General features: G+C 43.5%; 1 pseudogene; it reads right to left on the bottom strand.

Annotated features, from left to right (window-relative positions):
• Positions 1–2,626: 2,626 nt before the first annotated feature.
• Positions 2,627–3,192, bottom strand: LOC114884826 (annotated as a pseudogene).
• Positions 3,193–21,231: the final 18,039 nt, after the last annotated feature.

Genomic DNA, 21,231 nt, shown 5'->3' with positions numbered 1-21,231 from the left:
ATGGAGTCCTAACCACTGGACCACCAGGGAATTCCCTGCCTTTGCTCTTATTATCCCTTCTGCCTGGATTGCCCTTCTCACAGCATCTTTGTGGACTGAAGTCTTTCTGCTCTTCATGACTTGGCTCAGATGTCATCCCTCCATAAAGTCATCTCTTTTCTCCCACTTGGAAGTGATCTTTATTGCACTGTGTGTCTATCCTTGATTTCCTCACCTGCAGGGCCAGGGCTGCAGCAGTACACATCTCTGGGGATGGGGGTATTCACTTCATAGTCTATGAGATTGGTTTTCCTTAGAGTTGTACAGTAAAAACCACCTGTGCAGCCTTACATGGTCACTCTGGGTAGGTTTATGTTATCCGCGGGAGTCTAGAGAGATGGTCTTATGAGCTTTTCAAGCACTTTTGCAAAATTTATTAGCTCCCAAACATGAAAAGAAAACTGCAAATCTGAAATTAAGTATAAGTTCTAAAGAAAAATTACTTACTTTACAGTAGAACATTTTTACACTAAAATGTAAAATGTTTACACTAAAAATTGTTTTTACAGTACAAAATTTTAAAATTTAACCGGTGGGATACAGCTTCCACAGAAAAAGTAATTAAAGTTGGTGATGACTGATGACAGGTAACATCTACTGAGTGCTTACATGGACTGGACACTATTCTAAATACTTCACACATTTTAAACTAATTTACCCCTTACAGCATTTTTATGAAGTTGTGCTATTATCACCACTTCAAAGCTATGGAAACTTAGGTATAGCCTATGAATGTCTTAAAATGGCCCTGCTTACCTGCATCATCCTCTAAGTTCTAGAGCACAGGGGCCATGAATGCCTCAGCGCTGTGTTCAGCTCAGGCCGTGGCATAGAATAAGTGCTCAGGGGCTGTAAAATGAAGGTACGAATGAATCATTGAGCTGAAGGTCTTCCACAGCATCTTAGATGTGTGATGTACATCTTTATGGGATACACTGCCTTACCTTATAGTTTTTTTTTTTGTTCTTATCTGTATTACTAGGCTCCATGGAGACCTGGAGCATCATTCTGGATACGGGTCTATCGGTTGTCCTGCAGAAGCGGGCATCTGCTGTTTTTAACATAGATATTCTATGCAAATAATGAGCAAAAGAGAACAGGGGTGACTACATTACTATTGGGCAAAATAGATTAAATTATAATTATACATGTGAAATAATTATCCCAGTCAAACTAACATGTCCATCACCTCCCATAGTTACCATTTTGTGTGGGTGGTGAGAACACTTGGCATTTACTTTCTTAGCAAAATTCAAGTATATAATATGTTATTATTAACTACAGACACCATACTGTACATTAGGTTTCCAGAACTTATTCATCTTATAGCTGAAAGTTTGTACCCTTTGATGGATATCTCTCCACCATTCTACTCTCTGTTGCTATGAGTTCTACTTGTTTTTGTTTGTTTGTTTTTCAGATTCCACATGTAAGTAAGATCACGTGATGTTTGTCTTTCTGTGTCTGGCTTATTTTACTCAGCATAATGTTCTTCAGGTTTATCCATGTTATTGCAAGTGGCAGGATTTTCTTTCTTTCTTTTCAAGGCTGAATAATATGCCATAGTATGTATGTACCACATTTCTTTACCAATTTATCTGTTGATGGACTCAGGTTGTTTCCATACCTTGGCTATTGTGAATAATGCTTCAGTGAACACCAGAGTGCAGATATCTCTATGAGGTAGTGATTCTATTCGCTTCAGATATGTACCCAGAAGTGGGATTGCTGGGTCATATGATAGTTCTATTTTTATTTATTTTTTTAAAAAATTTTTTGAGGAACCTTCACACTGTTCTCCATAGTGGCTGCACCAATTTGCATTCCCACCAACAGGGCACAAGAGTTTGGTTTCCTCCACATCCTCTCCAACACTTGTTATCTCTTGACTTTTAGATAATAGCCATCCTACAGGTGTGGTTTTGATGTGCATTTCCCTGATGGTTAGTGATGTTGAGCATCTTTCCATGTACCTATTGGCCATCGGTATGTCTTTTTTGGAGAAATGTCTATTGAGGTCCTTTGCTCGTTTTAAAAATCAGGTTGTTTGCTCTTTTGCTGTTGAGTTGTATGAATTCTTTTTTTTTTTAACTTTTAAAATCATGTTTATTTAGCTTATTTTAAAAATATATAAATTCTAAAAATATATCATACCAAGAGTATCCAATAAGGACTTTTTATACCTTCCAGTTCTGCCTACATTCTCAAAACACATCACTGACAATAATGCTATCACTGAGCATAGGGGTAGGGGGTTGGGGGCAGCCTCTGAGACAGTCACTGAGGAGGGGCCACACCTCAGTGTAAGTCAAGTTACAGTTAGAACTTAGTCATAGAATAATATGTCTAACACAGGCATCTTTCCTTACATTTAAATTATTCTTCCCTTTTTTCCCTAAAGCCTTTCTTTCCTCTATAAGCCCTCATCCTAAGCACTCATTTATTTTGCTTTTTTCTCTCTTGTTCCACTGGTGTAACATAAAAGATTATGTTCAGTAAACTATCTTCTGGAGAAGAAAACTCAAAACATGATCGAAGATGAGAATTTACCAAGTTTAAATTTTAGGACTCTAAAAACCTAAGTGGTTTAATCTTCTGTTGCCCCAAAGCATTCTGTTTCTTTTCCAAGGTGATGATGGTTCTTCATACATTTCCTTTTTCCATATGGGTATCTTGGCTTTTAAAGTATCAATGGCATAGCTCACAGCTTCAAGGGATGCAGCCCTATGGGCTGAGGACACAGCATAATGATTGCTTCTGACACTCGAACTAAGCCAAGTCGATGGAACACTGCTATGTGTTTGGCCATTTCTGCCTAATGTCACTACAAATTTTTCTGACTTCATTTTCTGCCATTGGTAGATATGCTTCATAGTCTAAGCTAATGACTTTTTTCTCTTCGAAGTTATTCCTTGAAGTTCCTACAAATAGGGATATCGCACCACAGAGTGGAGAAATCACTAGCTGTGAGACTTCATCTACTGAAAGTTTCTCAGATGTGAATTTTATTATACCTTTAGATTTCGCTTCAAATTCATTTATATCTTTCTCAGGTGGCTCCAAAGCACTATCCTCCACTAACGGGGGCGGGGGGGATAATGGCAATTTCGTCTCCTGATTGAAGCAGGAGGAGCTGATCTCCAAGCTCGACATATTCTTGAGGAACAGCAAATATCTCCTGATTTCTGACATCAGTCAATCCAGAATGTTGCGTTTCTATCTCATTCCACAGCTGCAATGCTTTCATTTCTTGTGGCACAGAAATGGTCTCCAAACGAATTCCTGTTATTTCAGCACTTTTTGCAAAATACAACACTTCCACATGGCACTGTGGCACCATCCCGCCAGGGAACCCTAGCCCGGTATCCCTGAATTCTTTATATATTTGGGGTATTAACTCTTTATCAGATATATGGTTTGCAAATATTTTCTCCCATTCCATAGGCTGCCTTTTCATTTTGTTGATTGTTTCCTTTGCTGTGCAGAAAATTATTAGTCTGATGTAGTCTCATTTGTTATTTTTGTTTTTGTTGCCTGTGCTTTTGGAGATAAAATAGATTTTAAGCAAAAAGTTTACAAGAGACAAAGAAGGACAATATATGTTGATAAAAATTTAATCCATCAATAAGTGTTAAATTAGGTAACAACTATAAACATATATACACCTGAAAATAGAGTCCCAAAATATATGAAGCAAAAATGGATAGACTTGAGGGGAGAAAGAGACAATTCTACAGTAATAGTTGGAGACTAGTTGTATTTGGAATATCATTCTTCTCCAACTAGTTCAGGCAATTCAAGTTTGAAGAAAGAGAGTTAATTGCAGAGCAATGAGTCACCATGGCTTTCAGAGACAGGATGAGTGGGGAATAAAGGCAAATTCAGAATAAGTGGGTGGATGTTGCAGCACACCTCTGAAGTTGAGAGCATGACAGTTCAACTGGTGTACAATCACGAGTTTGAAAACAAATTGCTATATTCACATCACTGGTAGCGGCCACGGGGAATAGCACCTCATCCATAGCAGCTTGGGGACTGACTGGAATTTCTTTGGCTGGTAGCTGCTCTCATTTTGGAAGGGCCTCTGGTCCCCGTGTGAGATTCCTCAGCCCCTTTCTGAATACCTACTGTGTGCTGGGCACTGGTAGGGTACCAGGGATATGAAATGAATCAGATAAGGAATGAAGTACTGACACATGCCACAGCATGGATGAATTTCAAAAAATATTATGCTAAGTGAAAGAAGCCAGACACAAAAGACCACATATCGTCTGATTCCATTTACATGAAAGGTCCAGGAAAAGCAAATCCATAGAAACAGAAGGCAGATTAGTGGTTGCCTGGGGCTGGGGATGGGAATGGGGAGTGATGGGCATGAGGGAAATTAGGGGGATGATGGAAATGTTCTCAAACTGGACTATGGTGGAGGTTGTGCAGCTCTGTAAATTTATGTTATAAATCATTGAATTGTACACTTAAAATAGTGAATTTAATGGTGTATAAATTATACTTCAATTAAGTTTAAAATAAATCATGAGGTCCCTGTCTCTTCTTCTGGAATGTGGACCTTCCTCAGGAAGAGGAACTTGCAGGACACACGTTGGACACATTGGGGTGGAGCCAGCATGTATGGGACACAGTGCTAGGCACTTGCGAGGAGGAGGGGGAAGGGCAGGGAGATGTGTGCTTCACCCATTTTCACTTTGGGAAACACATGCTGCACATGCTGTACATTTTATTCCTCCCCCAAAAGCAAAAGATTCATGCCTAGCCCAGGAGAGGACCACCAGGACCCTGCCAGTGTCTGCAGTGATTGGTCTGTGCTATCCTGGTGTTGTTTTTGTTTTTTTTGCGGTACGCGGGCCTCTCACTGTTGTGGCCTCTCCCGTTGCAGAGCACAGGCTCCGGACGCGCAGGCTCAGTGGCCATGGCTCACGGGCCCAGCCGCTCCAAGGCATGTGGGATCCTCCCGGACCGGGGCACGAACCCGCGCCCCCTGCATCGGCAGGCGGACCCCCAACAACTGCGCAGCCAGGGAAGCCCCCTGGTGTTTTTTTGATAGTCAGCCACTGGTGGGAATTTCAGCCCACCCCAGCCAGTCTCAGAACATGGAGGCCTAGAAGGGGAAAGGGCTGTGACCCTGGTTCAGACAGCAACTGGGTGGATTTAAACCCAGGTCTCCAGCACCCCATGCTCCTTCTTCTTCCCAACAGGTCTCTCTGGGCTCCTGCATAGCAGGCTCTTTAGGACAAGGCTGGGAGGACCTGGGCTGACTCAGAGGCATGGTGTTTCTCTTCTGAGATGGTGGAAATCTGGGCTTGAGGTCAAGCTCTGACACTGGGGGAAAGAAATCATGTTCTTTCTCTTGGGGATCAAGGGTCTGTGTTTGCACAATGGGGGCGCGAGATGAGGTGAGCTCTCCTGAGCACTGATCTCTTCTGAATAAAAGCCTTACTCTAGGGAGATTGGTAGTTCCAACCTGCCTAGGAGCCTGGAACATCCCAACCTCTGGGCCAGCCCTTGGAGGTCAGTCACAGGGAAGAAGATAATTCCATTATGGAAGGGGGCCACCCACTGGGGCTTTATTATCCAACATAATAGTAAAGTAATTGCCTCCATTTATCCAGTGCCTAGTATGAACCAGACACTGCGGTAGGTGCTTCCCTGGCTTTATCCCACTTAATCCTCAAAGTAGCAGGCAAAAGGTAAGTGGTATTATTTGTATTTTACAAAAGAGGAAACTGAGGCTTAGAGAGGTGAGGCAACCTAGTATGCATTCCCTACCCACATCTGCCTCTCGAAATCTTACTCATGGCTCTAGCGAGACCCAACCCTGGTGCCGTAGCTCTCCTTGGAGCCACCTCAATGCCTCTGCTGTATCTGTCTCCCATGGCACTTAGGCTGTGGACTGTGGTTCTCTGAACTTGTGTCAGTTGCCCCATGAAGCTGGGAGCTCCTGGAGGGCAGGAAGCTGGCCCAACTGGCCTCTGCCTTCCCAGAGTCTGGCCAGGCCTTCTGGGAATGTGGGTTGGATTGCCTCCCAATATGCAAATTGGGTCAAGACTCACAGGTAACAATAGGAAGGAAGATGACAAGGTCAGGCATGGTGAAAGGAAGTTGTAATCCTCATATCCACCCTATGAAGTAGGAATAATGATTCCCATTAAAAAACAATGAGGAAATCACCCCGGAGAGCCTGAGTTAGTTTACTGAGGTCACACTGCCAGCAAGTGGAGGAACTAGATTCAAGCCCTGGCCTGTCTGATTCCAAAGCCCATGTTTTGGGACTTCCCTGGTGGTCCAGTGGGCAAGACTCCACGCTCCAAATGCAGGGGGCTCGGGTTCAATCCCTGGTCGGGGAACTAGATCCCACATGCATGCCGCAACTGAGCCCACATGCTGCAACTAAAGATCCCGCATCCTGCAACTAAAGATCCCCCATGCTGCAAGGAAGATCCCGTGTGCCGCAACTAAGACCTGGCGCAGCCAAAATGAAGGAGGGGAGGAAGGAAGGAAGGAAGGGAGGAAGGAAAAAATTGTGGCTTCAAAGCCCATGTTCTTTTCATTGTTCTAGGGAAGTTGCTGGATTTTCTATCTTTCAGGATAGCAGTTTGTCATGATTAATTTCTTCTATTGGAATTCAAGCTCCCTGAGGGCAGCGATTGGGGTGGATTCACCTTCCTCTCTATAGAGTTGGGCACATACAAATAACAAAGAATTGTGGAAGTGATTAAATTGAGTGCAATAAAATTTTCAGAAACAGCTGTGGTGAAGGAGAAGCCAGTAAATAGTGGTACCCCAATTAACTCCCTTTTTGAGGGTGAAGAGAGGGTGACCAGCTGTCTCCCAGGGCTCACTGCTGCTTTGCCCTGTGCCACTGCCTCACGCCTGCAGGTTGAGGAGGTGAGAGCCAAGGGGGAAGTTGGCTGTCTTCTCACTAATGCCTTTGACTCACTGACTTATTCAGCAAATGTTTACTGACTACCTCTACACATTAGTAATATCTTCAGCTGAGACAGTCGCGGCCGTAGGAGTCTCTTTTTGGTGCCATGTGGAAGGACCTTTGGGTCACACCTTTATGTGCTGTGGGCAAATTGCTAGTAGATGAGGTGGGCTAGAAAGAGGCTCAGGATAGCTGGGCTCAAGTCCTAATTTTGCTGCTCCCTTGGACAAGTCACATCCACTCTCAGTGTCCACACTAATCTATGTTATTGCATTTACCACATTATTACATTGTAATTATATATGGTTTCTGCAGTCTCTTTCCATACCACGAATTCCCTGAGGGGAGGACAGTGGCTATGTCATCTTTGTTTTCCCACTCACTGTCTTGTGTATCATACTTGGTACATCATAAACTCTTAGTAGTAGTAATAATAGTATAGTACTGATGATGGTAAAATTTCTCCATTTATGGAGAGCTAACTGTGTGCCAAGCACTGTTTTATGTGCCTTTGTGTTGCAACTCATTTAATCCTTGTAACAAGTCTATTAATTAAACAGTGTTATTATCTCTGCAGATGAGAAATCTGAGGCACAGAGAGGTTAAGTAACTCGCCCAAAGTCACAGAGTAAGTGGCAGAGGCAGGGTTTATGTTCAGTACCTCTGTCCACAGTTCATCGTATAAACTACTTGTACAACATGGTCTGTTTGAAGAAAGGAACAAGTTGTGAAATGAGGCCCTCCAAGGTCTCTTTAGCTCTGATTTCCTGTGAGTCTCAAAAATGCCTCTCAGCAGACTGCAGAAAGGGACATCTGCTCTGGCATGGCCGTGTAGACCAGGGAAACAGGTCCACACTGGTAAACAGTGGGGTCTGCTGAGAGTAGGAGTTTGAAAGCTGACTGTGGCACTTACGGCTGTGACCTTGAGAAAGTTATTTAACCTCCTTGAACTTCAGTTTCTTCACAGCGCAAAGGACAGTAATAGCTACATTGTAGCACTGTTGGAAGAATAAAATAAAAATACAAAAAAACAAAAAGAGAATATCTTATGGAAAGTGCTTAACACAGAGGAAGCTCTCTACAGAAAACTGTGGAGTTTGGAATGTAATTGTTACAGAGTTGGAGATGCTTTATTTTTTTTTAAAAATATTTATTTATTTACTTATGGCTGTGTTGGATCTTCGTTGCTGCGCATGGGTCCTTTCTAGTTGCAGCAAGGGGGGGCTACTCTTCGTTGCGGTGCGCGGGCCTCTCATTGCAGTGGTCTCTCTTGTCGCAGAGCATGGGCTGTAGGCGCACAGGCTTCAGTAGTTGTGGCACGCGGGCTCAGTAGTTGTGGCTCAGGGGCTGTAGAGCGCAGGCTCAGCAGGTGTGGCTCACAGGCTTAGCTGCTCCATGGCATGTGGGATCTTCCCAGACCAGGGCTTGAACCCATGTCCCCTGCATTGGCAGGCAGATTCTTAACCACTGCCCCACCAGGGAAGTCCCTGGAGATGCTTTAGAACAGAGCTTGGTGGGGGATTCAGGTGGGTCAACTTCTCAAAGATTAGTATGAGAGATCATAAAAAATTAAGTGAATCCAAGGGTGGTCTGCTTTCTGGATGTATGGACTTTGGATGGAAATCTAGGAGGTTGCCTTTGTGTGGTGAGTGTGTGTGTGTCTACGTAGGGAGACTTGGGGTCAGTTGCTGGGGATGGGGTGGGAACATATGTTGGACCGAGCAGAGACCAGGGAGTGAGGAAACATATTCAAATTCCAGCTCTGCCACTACCTTCCTGTGTGATGGAACAGGTTTGGCAAGTCACCAATCATCTTTGGGTTTCCAGTTCCCCAGTTCCAAGTTTAGGGGGTTGAATCTGAAGAGCTCCAAAATCTCAGTGAACACTACCAGTTTAGAAATTCCCAAGCCAAATTCCTTGATGAATGAAAATTCCTCTAGTATCCATTTCTACTGAAAGAGCAACAGGTTTTTCTTCCCGCTGTCATTGCTGTGTATTTGAATCGGATACAGGTGAGAGGCGTTTTGTTCTGGCATTTAGAACCCTCCTCTCTCAAGTTGGTGAAGAGCTCAAAGAGGCCCAACTCTGCCAGCCAGGTTGACTCAGGCCTCTGGATAAAAATATCCAATCAGTCAACCAGCGTTTACTTTATTTAAAAAAAAAAAAAATCATGAGAATTCCCTGGTGGTCCAGTGGTTAGGAGTCTGCGCCTTCACTGCTGAGGGCTCGGGTTTGATCCCTGGTGGGGGAACTAAGATCCTGCAAGCCTCGAGACGTGGCCAAAAATCACATAATTAGAGAGTAAGTACAGGATTATGGGAGAAAACATGGATAAGCAAAATGAACTAAATTAGAATCTCCCATCATCCCATGACATGATCATTAGTAACATTTTGGCATATATATATTTCCTGATGCTTTTTTCTGTGTAAAATTTATTTTAAAAATTAGATCCTTACAGTGCATACCTAGCATTTTGCAACCTGCTTTTCCCCACCTAACATTATATTGTGAACGATTTTCCCCTATATTACATATACTCTTATATTTTTAATGGCTCTAAAGTATTCCATTGTATGGAGGTAATATTTATTTAACCAATCCCTTACTGGACCTTTTGGTTGTTTCCATCTTTCACTCTGATGAATAGGTGTCTTTAAATATTTGGGTACATTTTTCAGGTTTTCTTAAATTTCTCAAAAAAGGAATTGCTGGGTTGAACAATATGGACATTTTAAAGGCTTTTGATACATGTTTCCTTTTGCTTTCTAGAAAGTTTGTATCAAAACAAATTCACCATGAGATAAGAGTTCATGTATTCCTACTTTGAGAGCAAATAGGAGGGGTCCCTAAGGTGGTTAGGGATTGGGGGTCAGGGGAAGCTATGCAAAAGAATTGTCCAGGGGGAGATCCGTAGAACAAGTAGGACTGAGCCAAACAAAGAGGGAACGTATTGATAAGTGTTCTCGACAGAGGGAACAGCATGTGACAAGGCCCAGGGGCATGGCACTCTGAGAACAGAAATAAATTCCATGTGGTTAGAGTCTGGAGAGCAGGCAAGTAACATGTGGCATGACATGATAAGATTTGTATTTAGTAAGGGCACTTTGGCTTCAGTGTACAGGACTGACTGGGGGCAAGACTGGAGATGGAGTGACAAGTTAGGAGGCTGTTGCAGTCCTCCAAGTGAGCAATGTAGCAGTGGGCAAGACTGGGGTAGTGACAGTGGGAATGGAAAATAGACTAAAGGGACATTAAAGAGGTGGGAAGGACAGGACATAGTGATTGCCTGGACAGTAGGAGGATGAGAGAGAGGGAAGCCTTAAGGATGGCTCTCAGGTTTCTCCCTGACCTGGGAAGAATGGAGAGCCTAGACAACGCGCTCTGATTTTGGTTTAGGAAGATGATGTGTTCAGCTTGGAACATATTGAATGTGAGGTTCCTGTGGCACCCATCCGAGTGGAGGTGTCCTGTAAATATCTGGATCCATAGAAGAGAGGTCTGGACTGCATGTAGCTGCTGGGACCTGAAGTCTTGGAGAGGATTCAGTCACCAAGTCATCCCTCACCAAGGAACAGAGGGATGCCTAAGAGAGAACCCCAAGGCACACCAACTCCTAAGGGATGAGTGAGGGAGGAGGAATCTGCAACGAGACTGGGAAGGAGTAGCCAGAGAAGTGGGAAGAAAACCTGGAGTGCCTGTTGTCATGGAAGCCAAGGGAAAAGAATTTTTCAAGGACAGTGGCTGGCAGGATCTGATATAGGTATGACCCTCACACCTTTTCAAGGGCCACCTCATTTAATACTCCCAACAGATTGTCGAAGTGGATACCTTCATCACGCCATTTCGAAAGAGGAAACTGAAGACCAGAGAGGGTAGGCAAATTTTCCAAGGTCATTCAGCAAGTCAGTGGCAGACAAAACTTGAACCCAGGTCTTGATAGGCTGTGTGTGGGCCAGGTGGGAGAGGGTAGCATATAGAATTTTAGCGTGAGCGCCTTCAGTAGGTGATAAGAGAAATAATGGCCACCACTCACCGTGTACCCAGTGTGTGCTTGGCACTGCTCCAGGCCTCACCTGCACTATTTCTGAGCCTCAAAACCACAAGGAGAGGTAGTGATTTTACTCCTTGTGCACAGAGGAGCCTGGGGACCGGAAGCGAAGTGACATCCGAGATCACACACCATGGCAGGTGGCAGGACCGGGTTGGGAACCCAGGCCTTCCCCATTCCCAGCAACGATCGCGGCGGCCCTTTCCCGAGGAGCGGCGCGTTGTCTCCAGCGGGAACGCCCGGAGGCGCCCCCTGAGACCCCCGCCCGCCCCTCGCCCCCGCGCGCATGCCTGGCCGCTGAGGCGTGAGAGCAGCCGCCCGGAGCCCTCCCTCCCGCGCTCCATGCACAACCGGCCCGGATAAGTGCTGCGTCTCTGGGCAATTATCGCCCTCCCGCCAACGCCGCAGGGGATGGCCGGCAGAAGGCCAAAGGCCAAGGGACTCCCAGCCACCCAAGAAGAGCGGTACCCACCGGTGGGACCAGCCACCAGCTCTATGCGCGACTGCACAACGCCAGGCCGCGGGGAGCGGAAGGCGGGGAGGTGGCGCGGACGATGACGTCACGCGCAGCGGCCCAGAACCCAAGGCTTCTGCCCGGCGGGCCACCCCCGGCCGCGGACCTCCGGGAGAAAGCCGGGCTTGGCCGTGCGTGCGCTGCCAGGTAGTCTGAAAAGCATTCTTTTCCTTCTTTTCATCTCCATTTCTTCCCTTTATTTCCTTCTTCCTCTCTTCTTTTCCTCTTCATCCCTGTGATTCCTCCCTCTTCCTCCCATTACTTACTCCTCCCTTCCTCTTTCCTTCTTCCTCCCTTTTCCCCTTCTGTCCTTCCTCCCTCCATCCTTTCTCTCTTTCCTTCTCTTCCTTCCTCTATTTCTTCCTCCCTAACTCCTTCCCTACTCCCTTCTCCTTCCTTCCTCCCTCTCTCCTTTCCTTCCTCTCCTCCCTCCTTTCTTTCTCCCTGCCTCTCCTTCCTCCCTTTTTCATTTCTTCACTTTTGAAAATAATTTTTAATTTCTAACCATGGTAAAAAGCACATAATATAAAATTTACAGTAAGTAGTGTTAAGTACATTCACATTGTGGTGCAACCAGTCTCCAGAACTATTTCACCTTGCAAAACTGAAACTATATACCCACCCATTGAAAAACAACGCCCCATTTCCCCCTCCCCCCAGCCCGTGGTAATCACATTCTACTTTCTTTTTCTTTATTTCTTCCCTTTGCTTTTTTGTGACCTTCTTTCTTTTCCTTTACCTCTCTTTTTTCTTCCCCTCCCTCTTTCCATCTTTCTCTCTTTCTTTTCTTAAAAACCTGCTGGCCCCGCTGCATTCTTGCCAGCCCTCTACAGCCTCTGCCAGGGGCTGGACCAAGAGGCCTGTAAGCGAGGCTGTTAGAGGGCTGGTGAATCATCATTCCTCTTCCGTGTGTTAGGGCCAGTGGGCGGCCCCTGGAAGCCTCACCTGGCGATTGGATGGTAGGCAAACATGTCCAGCAAGGAACTTTTGCCAGGAAGAGTTAATTAGAGAGAGGCCCTAACTCCACGGTCAGGCTGGGAGCCCCTGTGTCCTCTGGGCCTTCCCCAATCCTGGGGCTCCCCTTCTGGACAGTGCAAGACAGCGTGATGATGGTGATGGTGGTGATAAGTTGGACTGACACAAAACTTTATAGTTTACAAAGCAATTGCATAGACATGATCTCATTCTTGTTCTCACAACAATCCTGGGAGGTAAGCCTTACTATTCCCTTTTTACGGGTGAGGAAACTGAGCCTCGGAAAGGTGAAGGGTTTTGTGTATGGCCGTGGAGCAGTATTGGCAAGGTGGGGTCCCAGATTTGTATCACAAAAGCAGGAAAAGAAGGGGCTAGGTCAGTGTTTAAAACATCTTTTAAAAAGTCATTGCTCCCTCTTCTGTGTTCCCATAGCACCTTGTTTAGACCTCTTGAGTGTAGGCCCCACCTGATGGGTTTCTTCAACACCTGGGCCTAATGGGCAGACACTGAATGAGTGAGTGGTGGAGGTATTTGATGGTATGCATAACAAGTGTAAAAAAGTTGATATGTAAGCCACTTAAGAGACTTTTAAAAGTCAAGTAGAGTTGCCACCCGGCTGTCCCTGGGTTATCTGGAATAGTGGCTCTCCATTTAGGGAACATATTGAGAGAATAGAGGACTTCTAAGTGTGGATGGAGTTGCAGTTTTCCCACCTTTTCTGGGTAGAACCTCTGGCTCCCAGACAGTTCACATTCTTTGAGTACGTTCTGTTTCAATCCTTCTGTCATTTGTTGGTGCGGAAATAATTTTATGCATGGGTAATTGTGGTAGATTATTAATGTTCACCAATATCCACTTCTTCCCTACATCATGCAATCTCCAGTCCCCTTGAAGTAAAGCATGGTCACATGACTATTTTTGGCCAATAGATATGATTACAAGTGGTGTTTGTCACCTGTGGACTGGAACTTTGAGTCACAGGTGCTTGACTCTTTAGTTCTCTCTTCTCCGGCTGCTTTGACTAAGGAGGCCACATTCTAGGATGCTGGAGCTTTATTGGCCTGGGTCTCAGGGAGACTACCATGAACATGACCCCCATCAACTGTTATGGATGTGCAGGGTAAGTGAGAAATAAACCTCGGTGGTTTTAAGCTGCTCAGATTTGGGCTGTTTGTTACTGTAGTTTATTCTGGCCTATTCTGTCCAATACAGTCATCGATAGAGCAATCAGTATAACACATTGAGTGCTTGGTCAAGTTTTAAAATTTATTTACTTTTATTTTTGGCTGTGTTGGGTCTTCATCGCTGCGCATGGGCTTTCTCCAGCTGCGACAAGAGGGGGCCACTCTTCGTTGCGGTGTGTGGACTTCTCATTGCGGTGTTCTCTCGTGGAGCATGGGCTCTAGGGCACGTGGGCCCCAGTAGTTGTGGTGCATGGGCCCAGCAGTTGTGGCTTGCGGGTTCCAGAGCAGAGGCTCAGTAGTTGTTGTGCATGGCCCTAGTTGCTCCGCGGCATGTGGGATCTTCCCGGACCAGGGATCAAACCCATGTACCCTGCACTGGCAAGCGATTCTTAACCAATGCGCCACCAGGGAAGTCCCTGGAACAAGATTTAAATTTTTTAAAGACAAATTTATAACTGCACAATCTAGTAGAAAATAAAAGCATGATTTAGATTTTCTTCCTTAAGCATTCCTTATCACATATACTTTAGAAAATGTTTTTAAGAGCATCATTGAGATATAATTGAAATATGATAAATTCCACATATTTAAAGTGTATAATTTGATAAGTATTGACATATGTATGTACCTGTGAAACCATTACTCCATTCATTATAGTGAATATGTCCCTTACCTGCAAAAGGTTTCTTGTGTCCTTTTGAAACCCCTCTGTCCTATCCCTAGTCACCAGGCAACCACAGATCTGCTTTTGTCACTATAGCTTAATTTGCATTTCCTAGAATTTTATATAAAGGGTATCATTCAGTAGTGCTCATTTTTGCCTGTCTTCTTATACCTTAGTATAATTCTTTTGAGATTCTTCCGGATTGCTGAATATGTCAATAACTCATTCTTTTTATATTGCTGACTACTATTCCATTGTAAGGATAGACCACAATTTGTTTATCCATCCTCTATTGATGGACTTTGGTTATTTCCAGTTTGGGGCTATTAGAGTAAAATTGTTATGAACATTTGTGTATAAGTCTTTGTGTGGACATGTGCTTCCATTTCTCTTGGGATACCTAGGAAAGGAATGGCTGGATCATATGGTAGTTGATGTATGCTGAACTTTCTAAGAAAGATTAGTCCTTTGGTCTTTTTAACCTTAATCATTTTAATAGGTGTACAGTGTATCTCACTGTGGTTTTTAAAATTGTGATAAAATACAGAAAAACATAAAATTCGCCATTTTAAGTATTTTAAAGTGTGCAGTCCAGTGGCATTTAGTATATCCACAATACTGTGAACCATCGCCACTGTGGTTGCAGAATATTTTCATCACCCCCAAAGGAAACTCCATATCCATTAAGAAGTCACTCCCTATTCCCCACTCCCCCAGTCCCAGGCAACTACTCATCTGTTTATTGTCTTTATAGATTTGCCTATTCTGGATATGTCATAATGGAATATGAAATAAATGGAATGATGCAACATATAGTCCTTTATGACTAGCTTCTTCCACTTAGCTTGTTTTTGTGGTTCATGTTTGTAGCACGTATCAGTACTTCATTCTCTTTTGTGTCTGGATAATATTCCATTGTATGTGTATACCGCATTTTATTTACCCATTCGTCAGTTCATGGACATTTGGGTTTTTTTCTACTTTTGGGGTATTATGAATGGTGCTGCTATGAACATTTAAAAAATTTTAAATTTTATTGTGGTAAGAACACTTAACATGAGATTTACCTTTTTAACAAATTTTTAAGTGTATAATACATTTTTGTTGACCCTAGGTACTGTGTATAGGTGTTTGTTTGAGCATGTATTTTCAGTTGTTTTAGGTATATATGTGGGAGCGGAACTACTAGATCACATGATAATTTTACATTAAATTTTTTGAGGAACCACCAAACAGTTTTCCACAGTGGCTGTATCATTTTACATTCCCACTGGTGAGGCATCAGGGTTCTAATTTCCTTGCAAACATTTATTTTCCATTTTTTTGGATAATAGCCATCCTAATGGGTGTGAAGTGGCATCTTATCGTGTGTCCTTTGGTTTTGAAAGATAATTTCACTGCATGTAGAATTCTGGGTTGCTAGTGTTTTCTTTCAGATGTTAAAGATTTTGCTGTACTCTTTTTTAGCTTGCATTGCTTCCAACAACAAATCTGCCATCATCTTTGTCTTCCACTGTATATAATGTGTCTCTTTCTCAGAGTACTTTCAAGATTTTCTCTGTCATTTGTCTTGAGCAAGTTGATTATGATATGCCTTGGTGTAGTTTTCTTCATGTTCCTTCTGTTTGGAATTCACTTGGCCTCATGGATCTGTATATTTAGAGTTTTCAATATAATTGGAAAATTTTGGGCCATTCTTTTTCAAACAGATTTATTGAGATATAGTTTGTATAACATATAATTAAGCTATTTAAAGCATACGATTAAATGTATATTATTATCTATTGGATGATGCACATTCATCACCACAGTTTCAGAGCATTTTCCTTATCCCAAAGAGAAACTCTGTTCCTTTCAGCTTTCACCTTCCAACCTCCCCCCACCCCACCCCCACTACTAATCTATTTTTTATCTCTGTGGATTTGCTTATTTTAGACATTTCATATAAATGGAATCATTCAGTATGTGGTCCTTGGCCGTTATTTCTTTAAATATTTTTTTTTCTGTCCCTTCCTCTTTTTCTCTCCTTCAGGTGCTCCCATTTGTTTTAAAATTATTTTGAAAATTGTATTTCAGTATAATTAGTTTCTGTTGTAATCCTTTATATTTTATACACTGAAGTACATCATTCTAAGATGTCCATAGGCTCTGCTAGACTGCTAGAGAGGTCCTTGGCCCAAAAATGTTGAATAAATATTCTTACTCTAGATAGTACTATAGATGAGTGTTTTTCAAAGAAAGCTGTTCCTCAGGATATTAATAGTTGCTGTGGTAGAGGTATTCTTTGCACAGATAAGCTTGGGAAACAGAGTGAAACAACATTTGATATCTTTTTCTGTTGGATTTCTCAGAGCCTTTTATTTACTAAAATGCTTTGTGTATGTCAGAGAGGAGATACGATGTACATTTTCCAAATCCAGTGTAGCATAAGTACACACTTTTAAAATTTGTTATTAAAAAAAATCCTCTAGTAATATCTAGTTTAATGAATTTTGCAAATGAAATGCTCCAGAACATAAATCCCCTGAAAAAGGGCCTGAAATACATTTAAATTATATATAAATATTTCTTAAATTAAGGATAATAGTCTAATGGACCCATTTAAAAGGACAAAAATCTCATGGATTCCCCAGTATTGACTTAAATGTATTTTAGTTTAATGTAATTTTAATATGTACAGATATAAAACTAGGTATAACCTCCCTATAAATAATAAAACCAAAACAAATCTACAAATTAAATATAATACTACAAAACCCATCAAATCCAGACTAATGGCATTTAATGTGTTGGATTTTTTTTTCTTTCTTGCTGACACTAAACAGTTATTAGCAACACTACTCTGGGGATGACCTTTTAAGGGGAAGGTTCTTTTGAATCCATCATGCTTATACTACTGTGCGTGTGAGATGACTTAATTCTCCCACAACCTTTCTCCATTTGAACCTCTGTAAGCTTGCTTCTTACAGGCCTGTGATAGTTCATCTTCAGTTGACACCTTGAGATTAGGTCTGCCTCGCTTTTCTCATTAACTATTATAATTAAAATATTACTGCCTGATTCCAATTCAATCATAAAAGTATGAACATGGGCACTGTGATGGTTAATATTATGTGTCAACCTGACTAGGCCAGGGGGTGCCCAGATGTTTGGTTAAACATTATTCTGTTGTTTCTGTGAGGGTGATTTTTATTGAGATTAACACTTAAATTGATTGAGTAGAGGAGATCGCCATTCCTAACGTGGGTGGACCTCATCCAGTCACTTAAAGGCTTGCCTAGAGTAAAAAGGCTGGCCCTTTCCTGAGCAAGAGAGAATTCTTCCTGTCTGACTGTCTTTGAACTGGAACATTGGCTTTTTTTCTGGATCTCTAGCCTGTCAGCCTTTGAACCAGAACTACACCATCAACACTCGTGGTTCTTAGGCCTTGGGACTTGGACTGGAACTAAACCATTTGGCTCTCCTTCATCTCCAGCTTGCTGACTCACCCTGTAGATCTCTGGAGAACGCTGCCTAATACAAGCACTGACATAATGTGGCAGTCGTCAGGGATAGAGTATAATTTTTTAGTATTTTTTAGCATTAAGTATGTCCCGTGCAATATCTGGGATCTATTTATACTAAAAAAGTATTCATCATTTATCTGACATTCAAATTTAACTGTGAGTCCTGGATTTTATCTGGTAGCCCTACCTCTAGATGAAACTGTCCACCACAGCACTGCACTACCCAGAAGCAAAGTGAAAGACTGTGGACCTTGTGCTCCAGATCTCCATAGCACTGCACCACCAGAGAGAAAAGTTGGCCCTAAGGATCCAGCTTCAGGGCAGATGGCCTCTCCCCAGAAGCCTTCACAGAAAACTCCAGCACCAGCCACTTAAGAGAACAATCCCCCAGGGGCTCACTTTGTGATTTCTGCCCCACGTGCTGGCACAGAACATGGCCCACCAGCCATGTTCTTTCTATATCAAATCTGCCTTTCCGTAGGAGACCCTCAAGATTAACCCCAAGATGCCTCGAACACAGTTTAACCTCAGTCATCTCCAGAAACTCAAACTCTTCAGGGCAATGGGACCCTAATCCCCATGGTACTCTGAACAGTCTCTAATCTGACTCAATTTCCTACCTCTTCTGGCACTCCCACACTCTTCCTCTGGGGATTTGGGAACTCATGGCCGTCAGTTACACTCTCCCCAATATCCTCAACCTCTTCTTTGAGTGTTCACTTCCGTTTCTGTACCAAATGAAAACTGGGTGTCTGCCGATGACACTCTTTCTTCTGCAACCCTTTCAAGTGGAGGACGTTTTTCCTCTTAACCACTGGGTACCTGAGGGCCTGGAGGTGAAGTAGGTGGGATAGGTGAGGTAAGTGTAGTGGATTAGGTAGAGTCTCCTTGCTTTCTGTTGTTAATTCTAAATCCAGTTCTCTCTTTTCCTTCAAAACTCCACTCCCTTGTAGTTCACATGAACCCATGCTTTACCCTCATTCACTAGTGTCTTTAGCACTGACACACTGTCTTCCTGTCTGTCCTTTTTCCTGACACCGTTCCTGGTGACTTCAGCATCCATATGGATGAGATATCTAACATGTTGACCTCTCAGTTCCATGCCTTTCTTTGATCATCTCCTCCCTTGATCTGTCCCACCCCAGCCACCCATTCCTTTGTCACACCCATGACCATATCATCACCCAAAACCTAGGCATCCCACTCTCAGACCACCACCTCCTCTCATTCCAGCTCCCAGAGGGTAATGTTTCTATGCTGTCTCATCAAGACTTCTAATACACTGCTCCTCCCACTTTTTTATCATCTGTCATTTCCCTCCTGTGCTCACTTTCTGCCTTAACCAGCACTTATTTCTGTGGTTCATTGTCGTAGCTAGTCTTTTCAAACACTCCTAATTCCCTTATTCCACTCTTCTTCCTTCATATTTGCCCTCTGCTTAAAGCCTACATATCTTCCTACCACATACCTGAACTCAAGCATAGGAGAAAACATACCCAGACCAACTGGTCTCACCTTAAATTCATGACAACAAATCCCCAATAAGCACCCAATCCTGTTCAGCAATCCTACCACTCTTCTCTAGGTGTTTACTTACTATTCCCAAAGACAGTTATTTCACATCTTTACCTCCTTCCTTCCCCGACTCATTGGGAGGACCTCTCAGGAGGGGCCATCCATTCCACACACACACACACACACACACACACACACACACACACCGTCTTCATCTGATGGCCTCATCTCCTATTTCATTGATAAAATAGGAAGCAGTTACAAAGGAACACATTATCTTCCCACCACACCTCTTAATCCGTCTGAATTTGTGTTTCTCTTTCCTTCCTGCCTTCGTATTGCTATGGATGAAGTGTCCCTACTTTTACCAAAAGATACTCCTTTTACTTGGGAGCTGAATCCTCTGGTCTCTTGTTTTTCCAATTCTCCCATCTCTGCTACAGTTCTCCCATCTCTGCTGCATCCCCAGTTTCTTTCTCTTAACTCAGGTCATTCCCAACAAAATGCATACCTATTCCATCATCTCCACCGTCTGCAGAGCTTTTCCTTTACCCCATGTCTTCCTTCAGCTGGTGGCCTGTCTCCCTGCTGTCCTTCAAAGCAGCCTTTCTCACGGACTTGTCCCCTGTCCCTTCTTCCTCACCTCCTATTTCTGCTCAGCCCTCTGTGATTGGGCTTCTTTTCTCTCCAGTCCACTGAGACTGTTTTTGATGAGGTCACCAATAACCTCCAGTGGTCCCTTCTCTGTCCTTACTTGATCTCTCAGCAGCACTTCACTCAGTAGACCACTCCCTTCTTGAACTGCTTTCTTCACTTGGTTACTGGAATATCACATGCTTTTGGCTGCTCCTTTGTGGTCTGTCTAGCTGATGGCCTCATTTACTGCTTGACTTCCCCATGTCAGAGTGCTCAGTTTTGGCCATAGTCCTCTTCTCTAGCTACTACTTCTCCGTTGGTGATCTCCTCTGGTCCAAAACTTTGAATACTCTCTGTGTAGCCGTGTCTCCTCAGACTCAGTCTCCAGCTCTGTCTGCCTCTTGGAACTTGACTTAGAAACATCCAGACTTATATTGAGTACCTTCACTTGGATGTCTAATAGGTGTGTCAGACTTGTCTCAAATCAAAATTTTGGTTCCTCCCAACTTCAAGCCTGTTCTTTCCTTAGCATTTCCTATTCCAGTAAATAATATTTGTTCATACAGGTTATCAGGCCTGAAACCTTAGATATATAATTAATTAATTAATTAATTAATTTGGCTGTGTTGGGTCTTAGTTGCGGCATGCGGAATCTTTTGTTGCGGTGCGCAGGCTCCCTAGTTGCAGTGTGTGGGCTCCAGAGCATGCGAGCTCAGTAGTTGTGGTGCACGGTCTTAGTTGCCCCAAGCCATGTGGCATCTTAGTTCCCTGATCAGGGATCAAACCCATGTCCCTTGCATTGGAAGGCGGATTCTTAACCTATATATATATATATATATATATATATATTGGTTTTTTTTTTTTTTTTTTTTTGCGGTACGCGGGCCTCTCACTGTTGTGACCTCCCCCGTTGCAGAGCACAGGCTCCGGACGCGCAGGCTCAGCGGCCATGGCTCACTGGCCCAGCCGCTCAGCGGCAAGTGGGATCTTCCCGGACCGGGACACGAACCCGTGTCCCCTGCATTGGCAGGCGGACTCTCAACCGCTGCGCCACCAGGGAAGCCCCCTTAGATATATTTTTGATTTCTTGATTTTCTCACCCCTTATACACAGGTCCTGTTGCGTGTCCCTCTGGAACTAATCAAGAATTTGAAACTTTTCCTCATCATCACTATTACCACCTTCATCCCAGCCAACATCGACT

The sequence above is a fragment of the Monodon monoceros genome, unplaced genomic scaffold (assembly GCF_005190385.1).
Source record: "Monodon monoceros isolate NGI ecotype Baffin Bay Population unplaced genomic scaffold, NGI_Narwhal_1 Super_Scaffold_5, whole genome shotgun sequence".
NCBI lineage: Eukaryota > Metazoa > Chordata > Mammalia > Artiodactyla > Monodontidae > Monodon > Monodon monoceros.
Note: the sequence above shows the minus strand (reverse complement) of the source record. Positions and strands in the feature narration are given on the sequence as shown.